The following is a 25,043-nucleotide window of genomic DNA, read 5'->3' on the forward strand; positions in this document are numbered from 1 at the left end:
ACTACAATTCAATAAGATCATTAATTCAATTATAGAAATGTTGAATTGATGATTAGTTGCTCTCTCTAAAAGAATTATTGCATACATCTGCAGTCAATTAATGTTATATTTAATCCAATTGTAGAGAGCAATACATCAATTACAGTGCACATTAAATGAATTATTGCTCTCTACAATTGAATTGTAGCTTGCACCAATTCAGTTGTTGATATCATCAATTCATTTGAAGAGAGCAACAATTCAATCATATCGCACATCAATTCAGCAGAATAATTAGTGCTATCACCAATTCAATTAATGTATGCAAAAATTCTGAAATGAATATATGTTCAAATTATTTGAAGAGATCATTGACTTGTTGAATGCTTCAAATGAATTGATAGTATCTTCAAAATAATTAAAGATGCCTTAAATTATTTGAGTTTATATTGATTTGGCACTCCATACAACTGAGCCAAAGACCTCAAACTTGTCTGATCAGAATGTCATTGTTGCAAGTCCTCTTTCAATTTTTCATTTGGCATTTCAATGAAACTTAGTAGAAAATATCTTGGAGTAAAGAACCTTTAAGTTTGTTCATTTCAGGTTCCATGCCACCCCCAAAAGGGAAATGGACCTTGTATCAATTCATGAAATATAATAAAGACCAAAACATGTTAAAGCATCTGCCATATTCAAGTGGTCTAGTGTTTCTTAACAAAGAATGACTTCCAGAAAACCATCCATATAAGAAGGTTAAACATTTTTTTCCCATTGAGACGTACCGGTAGTACATACACAAGAAAGATATTTCATTGAACTGAGAATCAATTCCAAAATACTTTTAAATAATTGTTATAATGAGGGTTTTAGGAGAAATCAACACCAAGCATGGTTCAAAGAGTTATATTGTCTTAATCACATTAACCCTAAAATATTTAAACAATGTCACATGGCATTGTGTCTAAAACATATATATACAATTATGTAGATGCATACTGTAATTTACACTATAGCAACCAACATAACTATTTTAGATCAGAACCTTTGCTTTGGCAACCATAGTCTATTAAAGCACAAACACTTTAAGTATCAAAGACAATTCAATAAATACATGTATATAATTTATTACACAATCATACATATCTGACATTAATAATACATATCAGAAGGTGCTAAACATTTTGAATATATAAATGCATAGTAAATAAAAAAAATTCTGTAAACTTCTCCTGTGGTTAGCAAGTTTAACAGTACAAAGGTATGGCTTACACAAAATTCATGGGTGTTTTTGTAGGGGATGGTGGAGTGGGATGGGAGAGTTCAAAGAACAAATTCTGTTCATGAATAGCCTTTAGCATTCATACCAAATGAAATTCTGTAAAGCTCCACATTTAAAATATTTCAAGGATAAAAAAAAACACCCCCAGAACATGTGAATACATGAAAATGTATCTGATTAGTTAAATACATAAAACTATGGAACAGAAATCAGCTGGCAATAAAAGCAAGTGTACAAAGTCATGGAAACAAATGTATATTCTACAACATCTCATGATGTTAAAGAATCATCAAATGCATCATGCACTCCCTCAGATATATGTAGAGATGATGAGCAGAGGTCCAGTCTCTCAAGGTGTCAGGCAAAGGCAGATCATGCTGATGCAAAATAGATGTTGCCACACATGTAAAATCTTCATCAATATCTTGGAAATTGTTTAAATATGAGTCTCTGTAAATGAGGCGCTGTATTTTGTTGAACTGCACAGAAGTATTGTGAAGCACCTCAAATAAAAAAATAAAAACTATTATAATTGTACAATGAATCTCTAGACATATTCAACATAACCAGTATATAAATTGAACAAGAGGCCCACAAGCCTAAATTTATCGGTCACCTGAGTACTAGTGAAAAATTATCACTACTCCCAAGGGCTATGGAATCTAGAAATAATTTCCTGTTCTGAAATCTAATCTAAATTTTAACATTCAGCAAAAGTATAAAACAAGATGTGTTCTTACAACTTCAATGCCCTCATAAGTGCATACATTGATGAAAGGCTTCACATAATACAAGAGATGTGTGTAAAACACATATGCCCCCAGGGTGCAAAATTGAAAAGAGTTATACACACACATTATTTAATGGATAGTAGTATCATCAATGCAAAATATTGAGCGGACAATATCTTCCTATGTCAAGAGAGGATTGACCATGTGACCTCAAAATCAATAGGGGTCATCTTCTTCTGAAGATATACCAGTGTACCAAGTTTGATGTCTGTCAAGCAAAGGATTCTCTAGACATTAAGTGGTCAGTGTATTCCTATGTCCAGTTTGACCTTTGACCATTTGACCTCAAAATCAAAAGGGGTCATTTACGCCTTAGGATATACCAGTATACCAAGTTTGATGTCTGTCAAGCAAAGGGTTCTCAAGATATTGAGCGGACAGTCTATTCCTATGTCCAGAGTAGATTGACCTTTGACCTGAAAAACAATATGGGTCCTCTTCTCATAACCAACCCACGTATGAAATATCATTATGATCAAGTGAATGGTTCGCAAGATATTGAGCAGACAACATGTGGTCTACCGACCGAATGACAGGTGCAAAGCAAAATACCCCTCTTCTTTGAAGGGGGGGGGGCATAATAGGTATATCAACATTAAAAGATTATACTAATTTGGACCCATCCTAGAGTCAAAACCCTGGGTTGTGAAATTCACCATTTTTTGTACATCTTTTTCTGCTATTCCTTGGTATAAATGCATTTAGATTTTCTACAGTATCACCAAACTTGCACATAAACACTATATTTTAAGTTTGGCCCCACCCTGGGGTCAGAACCCCTACCCCAGGGACCATGAAATTTACAATTGTGGTAAAGACTTCCTGCTGCACATCTTAATGCATTAATTTTTCCTAAACGTGCGGTTCTAGAGAAGAAGATTTTTGAAAATGGGTCAATTTTGGACAGTTTTTGCCCCACCTCTAAGGTCCTTCACGCTTCAAATAATATCTGCCTTCACGCTTCATATAATATCTGCCAATCTGAAGTCGGAGATTATTATTGTGAATCCGAGTCAGACAAACGTTTTCTGTTTCAAGCGTCCAAATAATAATCTTGTCTTTTTGGCTGGTCCAGAATTATTATTGTCACTACAGATTATATTCTGTAGCGTTCAAATAAAAAAGATAATTATTGTTGGCGATGTTCAGTAATTATTATTGTGGTGGAAAGATTATATTTATAAAGATAATGTGTGACTTTAAATCGGGTCAGTTTTTATAATTATTGCGGCAGTATTTATAATTATAATAATGTCATAAATTGAAGAATATTTTTCTTTTGGGGATGAAATTATAATTTGGTATCTGAGAATCGGGACAGATTATTATTATCGCTGCGATATAATAATAATATCGGGCAAATAGGGGGAAAATTTTATTTTTGGAAGAGATTATAATTTTGGTATTTTATATAGGGAAAAATAATAATAATGTGGGGGTACCCTACGGCTTTCCATAATATGTGTACATACTGTCATCACATTGTATATATTTTATAATACACACTATGAAATTATTCATAGTAACAATGTTTTTTTTGTGTGTGTGTGTGTGATTGAAATCAATATTATAAATGTATTTAATAAACCGCTACTTTCGGGAGTAACCTGTCTCCCAGCTAGGCTGCCTAAGGGTCATCTATGGACTCTTAAGTTGGCGTGTGTGGACCTTTAAGGCAGCATGAGCGGAATATTAATTCTTCAGTCTATTTAAATAACATAATTTCTATGAATCAAATCTTAAGTCATCTCATCTATATTGATCTTCTTTTTTCTCAAAAAAAAAATGTATACTAGAATGGTTTGTTTTGTTTGTCCAAACAAATATCATAATTGACACACATAATATATTTTTTATATATTCGTTATAATACGCTAGACAGATAAATATACTTAAACTTGTACATTATAGAATATAATTTATAGAATGTGCCCTGCGTGGCACAGTAGGAAATGTCTTGTTAAATTTTGAGGGAGCTTAGCCAGGGCCCCATCCCTGACAGCTGCCCTATAAATTAGTGCATTTTATTATTACTATCATTATTGTTATAGAATAGGTTCTGGGAAATAAAATATATATATATTAAATAAAAAAAATATTATACACGTAAATCGTTCATGAATTTGAAGGAAAGCTCGTTGAACATGACAAATTTTATTTGAATTTAAAGTCTTGAAATTAACATGCCCATAAGTACAACATGAAACAACAAACCAATATTCAATACAACTAAAACAGGTAAGAATAAATTCATGAAATACATGTAACAAACAGATATTGAATACGACTAGTACAAGCAATGATAAAATCATCAAATAGCAAACACATACTAATATTAGAAACAGGTAAAAAAAAATCATCAAATAGCAAACAAATATCAAATACGTCTAATAGACGTAACAATAATATCATCAAACTACGTAAACTAGACTACGTAAACTACGCAAGCGACAGGACGAAGAGGATCATAGCAATCGTAGAACAAAACGGTAAATTGTAGTCTGGAATATGCCGCTTTTAAATTTGATCATTAAAATTTGTTTAAACATATGCATGAAAGGTGAAGATAACGAACAGTGATCAATCTCATAACTCCTACAAGCAATACAAAATAGATAGTTGGGCAAACACGGACCCCTGGAAACACCAGAGGTGGGATCAGGTGCCTAGGAGGAGTAAGCATCCCCTGTTGACCGGTCACACCCGCCGTGACCCCCATATCCTGATCAGGTAAACGGAGTTATCCGCAGTCAAAATCAGTGTGCCAAGAACGGCTTAACAATCGGTATGAAACACATATGCAAGTCTTTCCCTTTCACTCATCTATTACAATTCTGAATAAACAGCACCATTCTTTATCATTAATTACATTACACATGAACAGGGCATTTTCTTGTGGATTTCAGCAGTAAAGGTCATGCAATGGGAACTTCATTTTGATTCCATAATTGTTTTTACTTCCATGTAGAAACGTAACGTTACATTTTAGTAAAAGTGATATTCAATGATTTTACGAACTTCCATCCTGAATAGTTTCTGTAAAGTATAATCTTACATACACACTAATGACCAATATATCTATATTTCTGTCATAGATAGGGCAAAATTAACGTACATACATTTCAAAAACCAGTGTAATGTACATGTAGGTGTTACGCACGAGATAACTGAATCCTGTCATTTCAGAAGACGGATCCCCAAAACAAAGTTTTAAGATCTAGGCAGCTAGTATCGCTGACTTCCTGCTTTTCAATATGACCTCCGCTTTGACTCTTCCCATGACACATGACACAATATAAGACCTGGTCACCGAAGACAACATAAATGTTGTCCATGAGGAACTCCATTATCTTTGCTATCAATTTCAGAGCACTTCTGCGTAGAATCAGTGTAGTGTTTAACAAATCATTTCTGGATGACTGAGAACAAGATATGAGTACATCTATGTTCCATTTTTATTAAGGGGACGGCTGTCTACGATATCAAAACGCTGGTCTGTAATCTATCGTAATGAATGACAATGTAGTGGAAAGTATTTCATTTTAATGCTGGTGATTTGGGAAAAGTTTGGTGATTTGAAATTTACCAAAACATTATTTGGATGTTTTTAGACACCACATTTGATTTTCTTGGATGTGCTGTTGCGCAATAAACCTGGTGTGTCTTCTGTACAGCAATTTATATTTCCATAGATAGCAATTTACTACCCTCAAATCTTAAGGACTCACCGATGTCTTATGGTAACAAACACTGTTGATAGTTCAGAACAGTCTCTAGTAGTATTGGATAAATGAAAACAAGGATTTAACAAAGAATGCAACTCGGAGCTAGTGCAGCTTCAGATCTAGAGGAACGGCCCCTCTTAAAGTGTTTCTTTTTGTTATAAGGTGGACAGCAACACTTCGAACTATCCATGATCTGTCCTAGTAAACCAAATGGTAACCAGTTGTTGTAGTTCAACATCTTTGTGACAAATGGTTTCACTAAAGTCTTGCATACTTCATGATTATGAAATCGACGTGTGCGGTCTATGTTGCTGAAATGACGATAACACGCTTTAGATGTACCCTTGACTTGTTATTCGTTGTTGGGGATTTTCAATTGTCAAAGAGAATAAAGTTTTTCAGAAAACTTGGAAACATCGCTGATGACATTTTCAATAAATTTCAGATGTTGATAAGTCACTTTTTATCGATGTTTTGCAGCTGATATGATCAACTCTGTAGATGTCTTATTCTGGATAAGTCTCGGTTTATATCCAGGTACATATGTCCCAAAGACGCTTATTATTTTTTTGATAAACTTTAAATCGGTTGTCATGGGGGCTGATTATCACGTATAGCGTATGTCAACTACATATAATCAATAATATTTAAAACTGCAACTTACTTTGATTTTGTTATTAAACCATATATATTCAAACAAAGGAGGAGAACTGGAATAGACCAGGACAATTTGTCTAGACATTCATACAGAATAGCTGAAGTTACATGCATACTTTAAAGTCTCGAATTGCACCGGAGCTGCATGCTTTCAAGGTGCAAATGTTCTATAATTGTAGAGTCAAGAAAATAATTGAAATTCATTTGATTTTTTCAAAGTCGTGGAAGGAAAATAAGCTAACAGAGGTTTTGAAATGAAAGAATCTGAAATAGAATGCATCTTCTTCAATATGAGTTTGTGCTCTCGTGATACTACGAGTATATTGCTATAATGATGTATTTTTTAAAGGAATTCATAAGTACTTCACGCACTTAAAAACTACTTCAAAGTTTTAATGTATGGCTAGCACTTTGACAAATCACAAGGACCGTTCCGGATCCTTAAAGACCCACTTCATGATTGTACGCTTACTGAAGAAGTAGAGATAGCTTAATCCGAACAGATGTTATATACCTGGGCCGGGTTTCACAAAACTATCTTAATATTTGTCATAAGATATATTGTACGAGTGTCTTTAAAAAGATCTGACATATGACAATCACCAGTACCGTTTCACAAAACTATCTTAACTTCAAGAAATCTTGAGATAGATCTTAGGGCATTGTTATACTCGTTACATTGTAAAATACTGTGTTTTCTTTATAATCTTTTAACTGCATGGGTGAATTTAAACGTTACATGTGTATGAAAGATTGAAGTATATAAAACTATAGATAGGAAATTGAAATATTACGATTCTAGACATTTGCACATATCTAATATATCCATAAAAATTGATACATTGTAAATCATTTGAACTTCAAAATAGACCTCACTATCCACACATTAACTGGTGGTTTATGTTAGTAATGTAGCAAATAAAACTAATATGAAACAGTGCAAATGCTGTGTCAAATGATATACGTGATAAAATTAATGATTCGCTCGTAAAGGGCAATTAGCTTGGTTTATCCAATCCGAATGTAACATTTAAAAGCATTAGATTATATGTACCAACCGCCAGAGGCCTGAAGCTTGCCTGAGCGCCCCCTGGTGAGCCATGATTGTAGCTGCGCCTAATTGTAGGGAATGGCATTCATATAGCTTACTATCAATGCCTAGAAAATTAAGAGTTTGATACAACACTTATTGATATTAAACGAGTCAATATTTTGCCAGAATAGGGACAACTCAAGGCCCGGACAAGACAAGCTTGTATATATATGTATATATATTTGGTCATCGACATGACTTGTCTGGTGTCTTGAATGGATAGGGTGGTACCTTACCGACCTTGGTCAGTTTTGAAATGTACTTGATAAGTAAACTAATTGATGAATCTTGGACGGAGATGTGCTGCACCTGAATAATTTTATTCGATGAATTACTCTTTGGGAGGGCCAATTCCTTTACCCCCAATAAGGCGTGATAAGCCAGGGTAAAGCAGTTCTGAATAAATTGTCTCGTATGAGTCAGACATACCAAATGCAACTAAGGAACCATTTGATTTAAGATTAGTACAGTCATAGGAAGGCGCAGGGCTCCGTCATGATTGCTTTTTACGCAAACTCTAAATGTTAAACCTATTCGGGAATGTTTCATATCACTATTTCTCAACACTTTGCACTGAAATACAATAGCAGAAGATGCTCTCACTGTGGATTGTATGTGCCTAGGATGGACAACTGAGCTATATATACACGAGTATGAGCTCAGATGGTGGTGTTCATTGTAGAGTCAATTGTTGCCGCAGTCTAAACTGATCGAAGGCTTGTAGACCTACTGAATATGCTCGGGCTGTGTTAAATCCTAATGGCGACCTAAAGAGGTTGTTTATTTATCTACAATAGTGCATTATGGAAGGATTCTGGCATTACATGAGACTGTTGGTTGGCTGTAGGGACTAGGTCCCTACCTCTGCACCGCTGTTGACGAGATATTGCATCGGGTATAGCATTATGTTTATCCAGAACGTGTTGTGCCTTAAATTGTAAATTATTTGTTAAAGTTACAAGCATGAGTGGCCTAATGAGGAACATTACCTAACGGTATGGTGAATATTATGAACAAGGTGAACCTAAGCTAATTTATCAATATCCAAGAAGATTTCATGTTTGTGGTGCGTGAGTCCATATGTGAAGGCCAAAACAATTCATAATAATTCCGAAAAATGATGACGAGGATAATTGGTGTAACGCTCAACTTGTTGGCCACTGATGGTGGGTTCACTGTTTCCCGCCATGTAGGTCCTCGGTCATAATCAAGCGGTCCCGAGCTATCCGGGAAAGGCTGAAGTGTTTCTGAGAACTTTTTTTCTGGGAAATATATAACCATATCAAATTGGTAAGAAACTCCAGCCAGATCTGCATGACTGGTTGAATAGTTTAGTAATGTTGACATGATAGAGTTTGAGAAATTGCACAAAATAGACCAGCCAAAGGGCAACATTTTTAACTAGATATAATAAGCTCCCTAAGTAAAGTCCTAATAGTTCAAAGTCCCCCGGAGATACGGGTTGGAATATGTCCTCAGTACCCCTTGCTTGTCGTAAGAGACGACTATATGGGGCAGTCCTTCGAATGAGATAGCAAAAAAAAAAAATAATAACCCGCGGCCCTGTTCCACGGCAGGCGTGGCACGACAAAAATCTTACCCTGCTCAATGGGTATAAGCGCCTATCATAGGCCTAAAGTTTGCAGCCCGTAACCGGCAAGAAATATTCTCGAGAGGGACGTTAAACAATATACAATATAAGTCCCCTGTATAATTTGGTAGGAACCTTGATGGACTTTTAATGTGTGCTTTAGCTAATAACCCACCCCATTGACTTATGGTATTTATATTTGGTGTTCATTAATTGATTGCATATTTCTACATTTAATGCAGCTGTGTGTACAAGGGCAATTAGGTTTAGCTCGAGCATGAAGCTATTTAGTTAAATTCATAGCATATCCTATCCTTCGGCATGGGGAGGGGGTTTTAGTGGGTGTCCTGTAGGGCACTAGAAATTCAATGCCAACTACTCGCCAATCTGCGTTGGATTAATTGATGCCACAATACGAAATTTTCCATAGTAATTCACCCAGTCCTATGACAATTGTGCACCCAGCCTACGGTCATGCATATATATCAGAAACTGTTGAACTTTTTCAGGATGTGCAGCTGTATAAATGCTCGTGGAAATAATAAATGTCTCTGTGCACTTGTCTATATTTTGAAGTTTTTGTTGTTTCAGTTGGGCTACCAGTTGGCCCCTATGATCAATAGATAATATGGATAAGATTTGCGTTTGGATACCCCCCACCCCGTTTGATGTTTAGACGACTTTTTTATGTAATGGTGTCGTTGATGCGTGGCCGTATAGCTATCTTTCCGCATTGATGCTGGTCATCCATAGCCGGTTTGTGTGACCTTGGCTTGTTTCTTGGCATGGTATATTAGCGTGCATAAATAAGTATCAAAATCAGCTAAAAACATTTTGGTTTAGCAACTGCTTGCGAGAACTTTACAAGGAAGATAGATATATCATGAAAGTGAACCTGACTGACTTTCAGATAAATTATGCACTCGATGTGATAAACATACCGTAGGTGGTTTAAAAATGCAGCACATGCATTTATATTCAATCCAAAAGCAAGCATTAACAATCCGACAACGTAGTGTACCTATACTTGGATAACGGGCTCTAAACTTGAAAACAATCTTAGAATTTGATGCAGTTAAACATATTTTGATTCTTCTTTTTTTTTAAATTTGAGATATCTGAATGATTTGACCTACCAATTTGTTCGGCTGCTAAAATAGAACGGAGGATATGACGTAGGTCAGGTTATTTATATACTAGGATATTTATTTAGAGCCGAATATGCTCAGCACTAAATATCATACAATGAATTATCCATGAAATAAATAGGCGTATTCTTCGACTGAGCTTGAATACGCATTACTCAACAAAATGATATACTGAATACAAAAAAGGTATTCCGTAAACGAGAGCGTGGGTGGGTACTAGGTAGGGAAAACCAAAGACACGGGTAATACCTTAAAGGGAATGGCAACCCTAACCACGTTGTTGCTTTTATGAATAAGTATTACTTACTAATATCGTAAATGATAGTCTTTAAAGTTCCTCAGAAGTCACGGGTGCAAAAATGGTAAATTGGTTCAGATATACATTTGAAAATATAAGAATAAAAAATTATGATCGTGCGTGCATTCAATACCGAGACACTCCCCGTGAAAGTTAGCTATTTCTGCACCTGCCCGAAATCAGTCAACTGAACTTCCGGTTTTACTATACTTAACCATAATGACGTGTGACGTCACAACACATTAGTTTCAAACAGGCCAGTATGGCAAATGTGGGCAATACTTCCGCTTCTTTGGACAAAATTTACTTCCACGTGTCATTTGAAGCGTCTTCCTTTGACTATTATACCAACGAGGACGTATAGGACATCATCCCTTATCAATTTGAGCAAGCTGCAACGGATTCTGACGATTTCGACGAGTTAAATTGGGAAAATGCTGAACATGAACAACTTGAACATGGCCTCGGAAACACAGAATGGTAAAGCGCTTTTAGACTCTTTGTTTATAAAATAAATTTGAGGAAATACGAAATTAATCACTTATTTTTAATTGTATATCATTTTTTAATTACATTAATGATAAATTACAAGTGTCAAATCACCATATTACGTCTGTCTGCATCTTATTCACAGGATTTTTTTATTTTACCTGTAATAACAATATTAGGGGTCTGTACCATACCATCCCCAATAATTAGGAAGTGCACGTGGTATTGTATATAGTGTCTGTAATAATATTAGGGGTCTATACCATACCACCCCTTAGTAATAAAGGAGTGGTATGGTATATACCGTCAATTATCAATACTATTATTACAGACAAACCTGTTCCTGTGGTGTATTTTCGCTCATTACTTCATTAAAAAAGTGTTGAAATTCATGAACTTAAAAATAGCATTGATATTAATTTGTCTGTCCTCTCGTGTGACATCCCCTTTAAACTGTTATATTTGTACTTACAATTTATCAAAGAAGTTTAAAAAATTACAATGTAGAGGAGAATGATCTTATCTTTCCCCCATTATTGAGTTCAACATTTCAATTGATTTCCCTATTCTTTCAAAAATTTACATGGTTTACAAATCATTTTAGGTGTCAATGTGGATTATATTTCCATATGTCAGCTGCCAAGGAAAGTGTATGCTGCACCGAAGCACCAAAGGATGATGAGAAGAGGGTGTCATTCAACAAGGAACTGGGTTTTCATCAGTGTGTTTTAGATGTGTATGTGCTCGAGACGGCATCATGCCAATACCAATCCCAGTATGGAAAAATGAGGGCAACAATTGAAGAGTAAGTCGATTTTTCATTGATTTAATGAATACAATAATTCACATGACCATTGGGTGCGATTGCTAGTTTATCACGAGTGAATAATTCCAAACATTTCCTAAAATTACAGGCGGAACAGATACACAGGGTTAATTGTTCGAGGACACCACTTCTTCTTTGTCAGGATGGAAAAATTCACTGCACAATGGAGGTGGTCGAGCTGGTAATGAACATGGTAATGGTTCTGATTACCCTTGAAAGGCCAAATAAGTCTCCTTCATCAGGACTGATGCATAGTCTGGAATAAACGGACACTATCTAAAATGTTATGCATGCTTTATAAACTTATAAATAAATTGTTCTCTACTAAATATATTGTATTTTGATAAATAATGAAATTTCTGATTAACTTTGTTATTGCTGTTTTAAACTTGTTTGAAAGAAAATTAACAAATGTGAAAATGTGAAGTAAAAATACAATGTCTTTAATTGTGGTATGAATTATGATAGTGGGTTATTTTTAGAAGTACATTCTTACTAAACGTAGGATCAACTGGCTTCCTACGAACACTGCATCCCACGGTTGAACTTTGGATCTGCCCCATTTAGTCACCTCTTACGACATGCAAGGGATACTGAGGACCTATTCTAACCCAGATCCCCACGGGATATTTGAGATTATAGATATTATATATACCTGGTTTTAACCACTTCATCCTCTGCCCCCCCCCCCCCTCAAGTTGCTTATGAGCACAAGTCAGGAATATGGACGTTCTGAATATGTTTGTCGACAGACTCCCATTTTGCCCACATCACTTCACCATTTCCGTCGGTAGTTGAAGCGGTAACCCAGTACAAGTGGTTTATTAAACTCGTCGTCGACTTACAGAGTTCCCCACTGTCCTTCTGTTTGAAGGCCGACACAATCTTCTTCTTCAGCCCTATAATGAATCAACACAATGTACTGAAATGGTCATCAAGTTTGCATGAAAAGGTGATAACAAACAGTGATAACATATAATAACCACACTACTTACTATTCAGTATTGTATTAAGGCCAAATAGAATAATATGTGTGGTTCCGGTTACACTCCCTTGAAAAATAGGGTAGGTAGGTAGATAGGTAGGGATTATATTTTACCGGTATTTTTTCAATGATAGATTTTAAATGGAAACACCATTTTCTTTAACTGTCACTTCTTTGCATGTACCATTTATATATATTATACATATGGTGTGATATATATCTACCAAAATGGTAGGGATCATCCTAGTTTTGAGAAGTCTTATATATTGTATATATATTTCAAATAAGAATTTTGCTTTTAAAAAAAACGCTTATAGAGTACGGAACCCTCCTTTGACAACCAAAATTAATGTTAGAACCCCCTCCCTTCCCAAAATTCATGGATTTGCCCTTGAGTTGTGTAAATTAAATTAGTGAAAAGGGGTTTCCATCATATGTAACTTTTGGAAATAGTTTAATTTTCATTAACGTATCAATCCAAAGGATGTGCATTTAGGAGTTATAACGGGGATTTCAGTCCACCCACTCTACACCCCTCAGCCTTCACTTGATTGATCAGAATTGGTATCTTTACAAATGCTAACATTTGATTGTGTTGGAAAAACATGTTGCCCACTAAAACAGTAATACTAAAAGCAGTCCACGTATATTTATGCAAAGTTCTTGATCACATTACTGAGAGAGGTCAGTGGATTTATATGACAGAATATGTTTATACGGCAATCTAATCGAGCGTCCTGATGGAGCATGTAACAGACTCATCATATGATACTGTATTGTAACTTATGAATGTAAGTTTGTAAGATCTATTTATTTTCATTATGTGAATAAACCTATTAAACGTCACAGACTACAATAACATTTATCCACTTTCTTACCGATGTAATCTTCATAATAAAGTTACACACGACCTACCCTATTTTTCTCCAGCTTGGCGGCAACCTGGTGCTTTGGTTTAGGCCCGGGCGAAGATAGGAAGACAAGGTTGAGGTCGTCCACTTTCCTCTAAGGATAAAGCGATGGAATCACACCAGGGCAGATGCGTTTTTTCACAGGAATTCCAAATTCCCTCATCAGTGAAAACTGAGCCTCGAAACATCCGTCCGTTAAGTGTACACTACAAACAACACAATACTTGAACGGTCCTGTCCATCGTACACGGCTCAGTCTTACAAATCGAGTCCATGCTGCTCTCTGTCGCTCGTCCTTCAGGAAAACATGGACGGAAACGGTGTCCGAGGGCCTGTTGTTGCATCCTGCAACAACACACATGCGTCCCTTACTCTGACTTGTCATTTCTCTTCGAATAGTTTCTTCTCTTATATCCGGTATTGCATTTTCAGTCTCGTTTTCGGTATTATAAAAGTGTGAATTTATAGAAAAAGGTTGTTTTTGCCCATTATATTGTTTATTGATTAAAAAATAAATGAAAGAATTTTACGATCGGTATATATTTTTAAAAATACATAAGATAAACCAAAATGTATATTTGACTTCCGGGATACTTTAACAACAAAAATCCTAGTTTAACGATTAAATCAATATTAAGCAATCATATATTTTATATCATCCGACGCTAAGAGAGCGGCCATTGAAGTGTAATTTATGCGTCACAGCGTCAATTCCGGTTTATTTCATTAGCAGCACTGTAAACATGATAGGTCACGAACAGTTAAGTTTGGAGCCATATAAATTTGAGCCAATTCTTTCGCAAGAATACAGTGGAGCCTCGGTAATCCGGACGCCATTAATCCGGACGCTTCACCTTCCGGACGATTTTTCTAGGGAACATAATTTTTATACATTATTTTGCATCATTAATCCGGAAATTCGCGTTCCGGATCCGGACGGTCACTTTTTACTACAAAACGTTATAATGCATTGAAAGTTGTACCGTTAATCCGGACGGTAATTTTGTTTAGGGAAGGTCTGTGTCGGACAATTTTAGCAAGGCGTAAATTATAAAGAAAACAAGCCAAACTGTCTAATTGAAGCGATTACCTGTACCCTGTCAACACCTCCCTCCAATTAGGTGGTGTGTGAGGATAAGTCCGTTAGATAGCACGTGCCGATCGAGACATTGTATTGCCAATTTTCGCACATAAGATCTTTATTGCGTGTAGTGTTGAATTTTGTGAATAAATCTGTAGCATATTATTTTATAGTCTTGATCAATACCCTAATAGTATTAATAAATTAAACATCATGCCGTAATGATATTTTTTTAACTGCTACACATATCAGTTGTACTGATTCGTAAATTGATATCGGCTTATTCAAATCTAAAGAGTGTAGATTATACTTCTAGATTCTGGATTTTATACTGTTGATTGGCGTGAAATATACATGTATGTTCATGCACATGTATATGTAGTAAGTTTTTAATGTTTAGAATGTCACGCATGTAGAATATTTGTACCTGTGTACGATTGATTCTTGTTACGATGTTGTAGAGCTTTATTGCTTTCGAATTTTTAAACTCTGGGTAGAAGTGAGAAAATTACCATTTTAAGGAAAATGACAATTAAATTCTGTATGTACCTGTAATGTTAGTTTCACCCGAGTTTTGTTCCGTTATTATCGCATCATGAAAATAATAGGTGCACGTGACTAGATCAAAGCAGTAGTAGGTCTTGATATTACGAGCTTAAATGATTTTGTTCTCCCGATATTGTCTTGGATAATTATAGAATAAGAAATATAAACTCTGGCAGATTGAATTTTGGTTAAAGAATGTTGTCAACTGACATGATAATCACGAAATTCTTATATCAACTTTGGACGATGAAGATTGTTTTAACAGACCGCCGAACCCGTGAATCGTGACAGATGGAAATTACCGACCTCTTTAAGAAGTAAAAGTGTGATGAAATGTTTGAAGTGTGAATGATTATGTTAGTTACTAATTATTTATTTACTTATAGTTACATAAAGTGCTTCATTATTTGTTTTAGTGCATACGGTTCACAGTTTTATATATTTATTTGTAGTGGTAATAAACATGTACAATGTAAGCATAGGCAAATAAACTGAACACTTACAATTTTAGTGCTTTGAAATACATGTAAATGTTAACATTATCATAATTTATTTACTAATGCAAATGGTTAAATCCAATGATAGAATGTGTTTAATTCACTATGCATCAATAAAGTAGGCACATATTGGTTACTTATGCAAAGCTAGAAAATATGCGATTCAATTATCCGGACGCTTCATTTATCCGGACGATTTTGCTGGGAACCAAAGTGTCCGGATTAACGAGGCTCCACTGTACATTAAGAAAATAAGACGTTCAGTCGAGTCGCAGACTAGGCAGACGGTACGTTTCTTCATACAAATGTCTCAAACCTCAACTTGTCATTACGCAATTGATGGATCCACAGTTTACATAGTCTTTTCTTTTCAGATGACTTGGTTGGGTAAGGAATTTCGAGAGAAAAAAAATCACTTCTCCCCTTTGCATTAGTCTAATTGACTGCTTGACAGGAAGGCATCAACCTCTTTATTCGTAGAATCTACCACATGCACATCTTTCTCATCAAAACCGGAACAGACGGTGTGACGTCAAAATTCTTGATTTCCGTGGTCTTTAATATAAAACAGTTCCATATCATGACAGTCTCTATACATGGCAGGAATTTCAATTTTTAACGTTTTCAAATTAGTACTGACGCTTATCTAGGCCGAATATCAACAGAATAATATGACAATTTTTTTTATCAAATAATTAATCCTAGCATTTATCATGAAAAAAGTTTTGAACTGCCCTTCCCTTTAAAAACCCAAATGAAAGGTGAAGATAACGAACAGTGATCAATCTCATAACTCCTATAAGCAATACAAAATAGAAAGTTGGGCAAACACGAACCCCTGGACACACCACAGGTGGGTTCAGGTGCCTAGGAGGAGTAAGCATCCTCTGTCGACCGATCACACTCACCGTGAGTGCTATATCCTGATCAGGTAAACGGAGTTATCCGCAGTCAAAACCAGTGTGCCAAGAACGGCCTAACAATCGGTATGAAACATGTCAGAAAGCATTTAACCCAATGTATTGACGAACTAGATCGTTATAATGACCATAGAATTTGCGAAATGCTTACTTTAATCGAAACTGTTGAAACCCCTGTACCATCAACTTGTTTGTCAGTAGCTTCCTTCGATTTAAAAACTGACTGCACGCAGAACAAGCTCTTGCGTATCGAATCAGTTGAGAGATATAAACACCATATGCATACCGTACGGTTTCTTCACGGATCACTGGATGTGGGCGGAACTCATCTATAGTCAATGTTATTTATTTGGAATTTACCTGGCCAAGAGATCGGGGTGCTGTGTATACTTTTGATGTACACAGGAAGGGTATCAGTGTTGTCTGCAGTGTTTCTGTGGTCATAGTGTTTGTATAATGGTTGTATCGAATATCCCTATGGCTAGATGACACACAATCTACACAACTCCCTCTTTCTCTCTTTTACTCTCAGTCATTGGCTCAATGAATAATTTCTTTTATAAATATAGAGCTATCATAAATTGATAATATAAATTATTTCAATAAGTTACAAGTTTTAGAAATTAATGGGCAAATTATTGTTTGATTTCTGATTGTGTAATTTATAATACATGTATATAGAGGGGGAAATTACAATTATATTAAAATTGCGTTGTTCAGGGGTCTTTTTAAAAACAATTGGATTACGCGAAAATAGCAGAAGTGGAAAGGTGAATGCTATCAAAACTCTAGAATACAGGGTTTCCTCAAGATCTAAAGAATGCCTGTAGGTACTGGCTGTCACTCCACCTGAAATATATTGTTAAACATTTGATTGACAGAGTAACGATTTGGGGGTGTTCACTTAAAGTTGAGTCTTTAAGCAATTTTATAACGAATATTGCATTAATCAAGCAAAACACGTACGCGTGTTTGACTATGCATGTACATGCATACTGGGCGCAAAGGTCTTCCCATTTGAAACTGAATGAAATGAAATACTACGAAAACTAACCAAAACATAAAAACGTGAAGAAATAGATTCACCCAACACTGCTTTTGTGTCTACAAACTATAAATAAACAATGAATAAACGGTATTCACACGCGTTTACTTGTGACCACATAGCGGCTACGAAGTCTCTGTGCATGTACTCAGACAAATCAGTGTCAAAAGATATAATATATCTATGAAACGATGCCCAAAATCTTTAGTTGCTGACATATCAGTATTGTCTGGCGAGGGGAAGAAAATACATTTGTTTTTAATACAAAACTATAGTTCCAATATTATGAAGGAAGCTTGGGAGATGTCACTTCTAGAGTAAATGCTTTAAATTCAACAGATTATGTCTGGTCGGGGAAGAAATGAAGAAAAAGTGGACATGCCTAAACAGCAAAAGTAAGAAAAGTTGGCTGTGGGATATTCTGAGCGAATATTGAGTTCATCATAAAGAACACATGTCGTGGTACACGGAGCTCATCAATGATGTCCACATCCTCCATATAGTCTACTAGATTGTTTCTGCACCTGAAACCACATTCCCTCTAGATAAGCTACCTATCTCTGAACAAACCATAGTTCAGTATAGACTTAAGACAAGTATCTGAATGTCTTAAGATTTCTAACAATCTTAAGATTATTTTAAGATATTTTGTAAAACAGCCATGATGGATCTTATGACAAATTTTGGTCTTAAGACAGATCTTAGTCGTAAGATAGTTTTGTTAAACTAGCCCCTGGAGTAACCAGAGCCTACCTAGGTTAATTGCTATATACAAAGAAATACAAGAGATATATAACGTGTTGAAATTCTGCATGCCCATGGTTAAGGAATGAAATTAAATCTGTTTGAATCATAAATTTAATCTAAAAATATTACAAATTTTATTTGATTTCACGTATAATTAGTTTGAGAACGTTAGCCATCGAATGATTACGACTTTATTCAATTATCAAATAATACATTAGTAATTATAATGTCCTTGACATTGTTCAAATTCTAACTGGATTTAGCAATCATTCCCTGAGCTGACGAATTACACAGTTAGGCATTATTTCTCGCTTTAGGTCTTACGAATCGCTTTTGTCTTATATCCATTTGTATGGCTCTCGATTATCTATCAAGGAATAGTTTGTCAATCGAGGCACCTCGTTGGCAAATTTTGACTTTTGACGATATTTTCTTCGGGAAAGAATATGGCTGTGACTGAATTTATTTCTAATATTCAAATATTTAGTTCAGGTAATTTTCGAATCATACGTTTAAAACAAATGCTGCGAAATTATGTTTGCGGTAGATTAAAGGACACAACGCTTGTTTCTAAACTTCTTCATTTTTTCAGCAAAATTAATTCTTTTCGTGCCTACAACTACTTTAAATGTAAAACTTATACGGTACCAATTTTGATGCACCAGATGCGCATTTCGACAAATAATGTCTCTTCAGTGATGCTCAACCGAAATGTTTGAAATCCGAAATAACTATGAAGTTTTGGAGCTAAATATAGCCAAAAACAGCGTGCCCAAAAAGTGGAGCCAAATTCGTCCAAGGATAAGAGCTATGCATGAGGGAGATAATCCTTAATTTTGAAATGAATTTCTAAATTTTTTAACAGCAATTAAATATACATCCGTATTTTCAAGCTAGTAATGAAGTATTTAGCTACTGGGCTGTAGAGACCCTCGGGGACTAACAGTCCACCAGCAGAGGCCTCGACCCAGGGGTCATAATGTAAAACTTATACGGTACCAATTTTGATGCACCAGATGCGCATTTCGACAAATAATGTCTCTTCAGTGATGCTCAACCGAAATGTTTGAAATCCGAAATAACTATGAAGTTTTAGAGCTAAATATAGCCAAAAACAGCGTGCCCAAAAAGTGGAGCCAAATTCGTCCAAGGATAAGAGCTATGCATGTGTTTAAAAAGAAATAGTTTGCGTAGTTTTCGAGTTTGAAAGCGATGAAATTCAAATCTTGCGATATGCATATATTTACTGTCGCTATTTTACTCGCCATTATGTGTGACATCATATGCGCCCTCGGGTTTGAAAACATCTATTAGGCATTTCATAAACAGATTCGATTTAATCGATTATCACATTAAAGGCTTGTAATTGATATTGCATTAATATGTTTTGTGCCGTGCTCGGGTGTACTAGTTGTCGGTAGAAAGAATTTAGACTGAGTATTTTTCGAAGGAAGGTACGAGAAGAAAGACGTGGAGAATTTTTTGCTGCAGCAAGAACTGTACCTTAAAAATAAACACCCAGTCACCTTATCAACAATCACTTGGACAGCGACCCTGATAAACTGCCAGAAAATGGATATATCGAAGCTATAAGTACTGGTAGGCCAACAGCATACACTCTGTTTTGGTCTTCAAATTCAATACACACTCGGATCAACTGACCTTCACCTTGTAACAACATATACAATATAACTTGTGCTCTCAGTTTCTACAAACTGGTAGATTACAAAAAAAATTAATGATACAAAATAATTGAACTTTTAATTATATAAGTAATAGAATTTCGTATTTCCTAACTTTAAATTAAATTATAAAATTACTTCCTCATTGAACTCGTAAAATCTTTCAAGAGTGCGTCAGTAGAACGCCGTGTTCCCTCTTCCTAACGACGTGCTGATCACAATTCAAAAATAGTAATAAGATTGCTTTATCTAAATGAAATATTGTGATTCCCACTGTAAATTTTACTATTTTCATTGATTTGTTTTCCCCCTCTCTTTCCGAAATGCACACGTTACAGTAGCTTGGCCAACGGCCTAGTTGTCAACAATGTAACGTATTATAATTTGTCTAATTCAAAAATAATAATGATTGCATTGTTTGTTTTAGAAAAACAGTGCCAATTACAGATGTATAAAGGAATAACATTACCAAACAGTTTGTAGACAGCGACCCATAATGACATTATTTACTCGCAATATTGCCGATTTTTCATACTCGCTTTCCTCGCTATAATTGTGTATTTACATCGCTATCTGTATTCATAGGTGGCGAAAAGATATAAAACTCGAGGGATTTGTCAACATCGATTTAAATGTTGCCCAATGTAGAATAAATTAGGCTCCTAATTTAAGCTGAGTTTTTAACAATACCTCACAGTACTTTCACAATCCGAAGGGTGCAGGTAACGTCACTGTACCACGTGACTACCAACTTAATTAACTACACTTTTGAAATCGGGGCTTAGATTTAAGTCTGTATTGTGGTTAATTATCGCAAAATTTCGACGAATGAACTATCAGAATTAATTACAAAAAGAAGACAAAATGTAGATAATTTTGTATACTTTGAAAACATGAATTGTGTCCTTAAAGGGGGTTGATAAGCGTGTAGATAATTGCTATCAACACATTCCGATCTCTGATACCCAGTTGACACACTTGGCTAAATCCGTCATTCAGTGCCTGGGCCTAGTTTCAAATTTTTACTAAGATATGTCGTAAGATATTCTTAAGTTCTAACTTACGAATTTCCCAAGAATATCGACCCATAACTGTTTCACGAAACGTTCGTAAGAAATCTCTTTTCCTAAGATATACTTTAAATACATGTACATCAAAACGTAATGACTGTTTTCAACTTTTGCATTTAGTTAGGCATGTAGTTAGGACTCATGTTTGAAAGTAAATGGCTAGTTAAAACGCCTCTTATGAAGTTTGATTTCACCATTGAAAGGGTGATACAAGCTCTCAATTATTTTATATCAATGTTTTGTGATTTTTCCTGGAATAATAAAAAAAAGGCGGTTTGTTTGCAAATAAGATATTCTTGAGTCCACATTTCGCTGGGATTTGGTGCATGTGTTTTCACGAGTCATTGAATAAAATTTAAGTGTAATGAGCTACCTTAAAAACTATCTATGCTAACAGTCTTCGATAAACTTTACGACTAATTTAATTCTATTTTCACTGTAAACAGCATTAGATGTCCGTTTCGGATCTTAATCATTGTTTTTCCGTTCTCCGTCTTGGTTTTCAGAGATGAATATCACACAATACAACAAATATCTGGGTCCCGAGCTGAGATTTTTAAAACGTGAAGTGATGGCAACCATTGTTTCTCAAAATCTCTCTATGGCATATTAATAACTTGGAATATAACAAAAGAAACCTAATAAAACTACGTTAGATAACCGATGTTTTTAGTGTAAATAAATATGTAAGGAAGTAGTATTGTCTTGCTATGGCATATTAATATCCAGTAAGAACATATATTTTGTACGATAACACAGAAGAAACATAAAAAACTGCGTTAGGTAACCGATGATTTTAGTGTAAATAAATATGTAAGGAAGAATTATTGTCTTGCAAGACAATAATTATTTAGTCATTAAAAAGCTTGTATAGCAGATATTAGTTTATTGAAGGCAATAAACTTGTAGAAGCTGAACCAGGACAAAGCGGAGCTGATCATTTTCTCTCCAAAACATAATGCAGCAAATATTCCATTACACCGCCTTAATATTGGAGAAAGCATATTTCCTGCATCGTGTGTCAGAGATATTGATGTGCACTTCGATCCCTATATCACTTTTGAGAATCACGTGTCACCTATTGTGAGAGCATGCCACTTCCATACTAGCAATATTAGTCGAGTTTCGTGTACCGCATACAGAGGGTACAGAATAACGCAGTCAGGATTGTGTCGAGGACAATGACAATGGATCATATTTCCCCAATCGTATCACAGCTGCCTTAGCTTTCAGTGCAGTGACGTCCAATTCACTAAATTTTGGGTGTTAACCTGCTGCGCACTGACGAGATGTGTTTCCAACTATTTGCAAAAATCATTGACGTGTATTCTCCGTCTCATCCACTGAGATCGGAAACATCACTGACACTCACTGTGCCAAAAAATCCTACAAAGTCTTTTGGAGAACGCAGCTGCAGCCAGATTTCGGAATGACCTTCCATGACATTTCAAAGCTGCCAAAACATTAACTCTTCAAAAATCTGTTTAAAACCCGCTTTTTCAAAATTGTTTTCCATGAGTTTTAAACTTCTTATGCAGTGCATTGTTTGTCAATTATCGTTTTTAATGCACATTTTTAAATCTTCTTAACATTTTTATAGTTGATTTCTAATACTGTGCATAGTGCTTCACATAACAAGGACAAAAATTCCCCTAGTTATTAAACTTAAAAATAGTGTTTCATTTGGATAATTTTACAGAGATAAGACCTTATGTCATAAAGTAATTTGATTTAATTCTTTTTATTGTTTCATTCCTATTCTTTCCCTTGTAAAGCGACTTAGAGTAAGTTGTTGTATATAAGGCACTATATGAAAGGTGAAGATAAGGAACAGTGATCAATCTCATAACTCCTAGAAGCAATACAATATAGATACATGTAGTTGGGCAAACATGGACCCCTGGACACACCAGAGGTGTAATCAGGTGCCTAGGAGGAGTAAGCATCCCATGTCGACCGGTCATACCCGCCGTGATCTCTATATCCTGATCAGGGAAACGGAGTCAAAGTCAGTGTGCCAAGAACGACCTAACAATTGGTATGAAACACATTTGACCCAATGATAGGTTGTATTGACGAACTAGATCGTTGTAACGATCATAGAATTTGCGAAATCCTGACTTCAATCGAGACTGTTGAAACCCCTGTACCATCAACTTGTTTGTCAGTAGCTTGCCTATATAAATTTTATTATTATTACTATGTCAAACCAGAACGCCATAATAACCAGATATTTTGCAAAAATCTTACCCTAAATGAATCCGTCGAACCCAACGCAACACCAATCCGTTTGTCAACAGTTTTCTCAGATTCATAAACTGCCTATACGCAGAACAAGGTCTTGTGTACCGAATCAAATGAGAGACACAACACCATACGCAGGTGACAATGGAACAGCACCACATAAGCATGGTAAATAGACAATGGATAATCCAAAATCACACACAAAATGGATGTATCATCATTTCGGAGCATCATCATCTTGACAGGAGGAAATGATGCACCCAGACAACGAGATCCACAGCAAATTGAACATGACTTCGTACTTCTCTCCGAAACAGAAATCCTGATTTCGTGTGTACATTTCAGAAGTTCCAGCAAGGCGTGATACGGACATCAATGCGGTAATTGAAATCATTCGTGCTGTGTGTGAAATATATGGTGGTACAGTGATTCCAATAAAACATATTCAGGCAAGGAAAACCTCACTACAAATTGTACTGGAAAGATGGCATACATTTTTCGGACAGAGGCACCACGGTGTTACTCAAACCATTTCAAGATTATGTGGATATTCTTAAATATGTTGGTGAACGCGTCAATGGAAGTAGGAAGTTGTCGGATTCCCATCTCTCATTTAGTTCAACTCTGTGTTTTTTCTGTGGAAAAAGTGGCCATATTTCGCGACATCGTAGGCATGAGAGATCGAAAGCTTGACTGCTTGAATTGTGGGGAATTATGACACAAAACCAAGCTCTGCCGCCATGGCTTTTAGGAAATGGGCAATGAATGTGTAGTCGACAACAGTTCTCGAACATTCTTGTCAAACTGCAATGTCTATTCGATTCTTAATGACATATGTTCAGATTTTAATAAGCCTAATTGTTCATGTCACCATTATGATGATTCTTGGGCAATTGTACATAATTCATGTGATTCAACTACTCAGTAAATTAAGTATCAACATACAAAGGCAAAAAGAATATTCATACCAAGAAGGTTTTGAATCCTGTAAATAACAATATATCTACTGTATCTACTTTTGATCATATTCCATACAATAACGGGTTTGGACAAATGAAAAAGGGTGAAAGATTTGGAAATTTAAATGTATGACATTTCATGCCTAAAATTGAAGAAATCAAAATGTTTCTCCAAAACAAACATACTACGACTTTTTGAATCATTCTTCGATGAACAGATCAGCAACTCTGGATTGCATATTGAGGGTTTTGATTTTGAAAGAAGGGATCGTGCTTTAAGGGCAGGTGGTGGAATTATGGTTTATATTTTCAATAATATAAGCTATAAGAGTAGAAATGATTTTGAAATAAGTAATATTGAAACAATCTGGCTTCAGTTAAAGATTAAAAATTCCAAACCAATTTATTACTGTTCAGCATATCGTCCACCCTCTGCCCCCGTCTGCTGGGCAGAGGACCTGGCTAGAGAGATAAAAT

The 25,043-nt window shown here is 35.5% G+C and overlaps 1 long non-coding RNA gene across 1 annotated transcript; it reads right to left on the bottom strand.

The window, feature by feature from the left end:
- Window positions 1-1,090: 1,090 nt before the first annotated feature.
- On the bottom strand, window positions 1,091-24,112 carry LOC130054409 (uncharacterized). The gene is made up of 2 exons (XR_008802722.1): window positions 23,614-24,112; window positions 1,091-1,764 (listed from the first exon to the last, which is right to left on the bottom strand). It is a non-coding gene; the product is annotated as an uncharacterized LOC130054409 (long non-coding RNA).
- Between the last annotated feature and the right edge of the window lie 931 nt (window positions 24,113-25,043).

The sequence above is a fragment of the Ostrea edulis genome, chromosome 4 (assembly GCF_947568905.1).
Source record: "Ostrea edulis chromosome 4, xbOstEdul1.1, whole genome shotgun sequence".
Taxonomy (NCBI): Eukaryota; Metazoa; Mollusca; class Bivalvia; order Ostreida; family Ostreidae; genus Ostrea; species Ostrea edulis.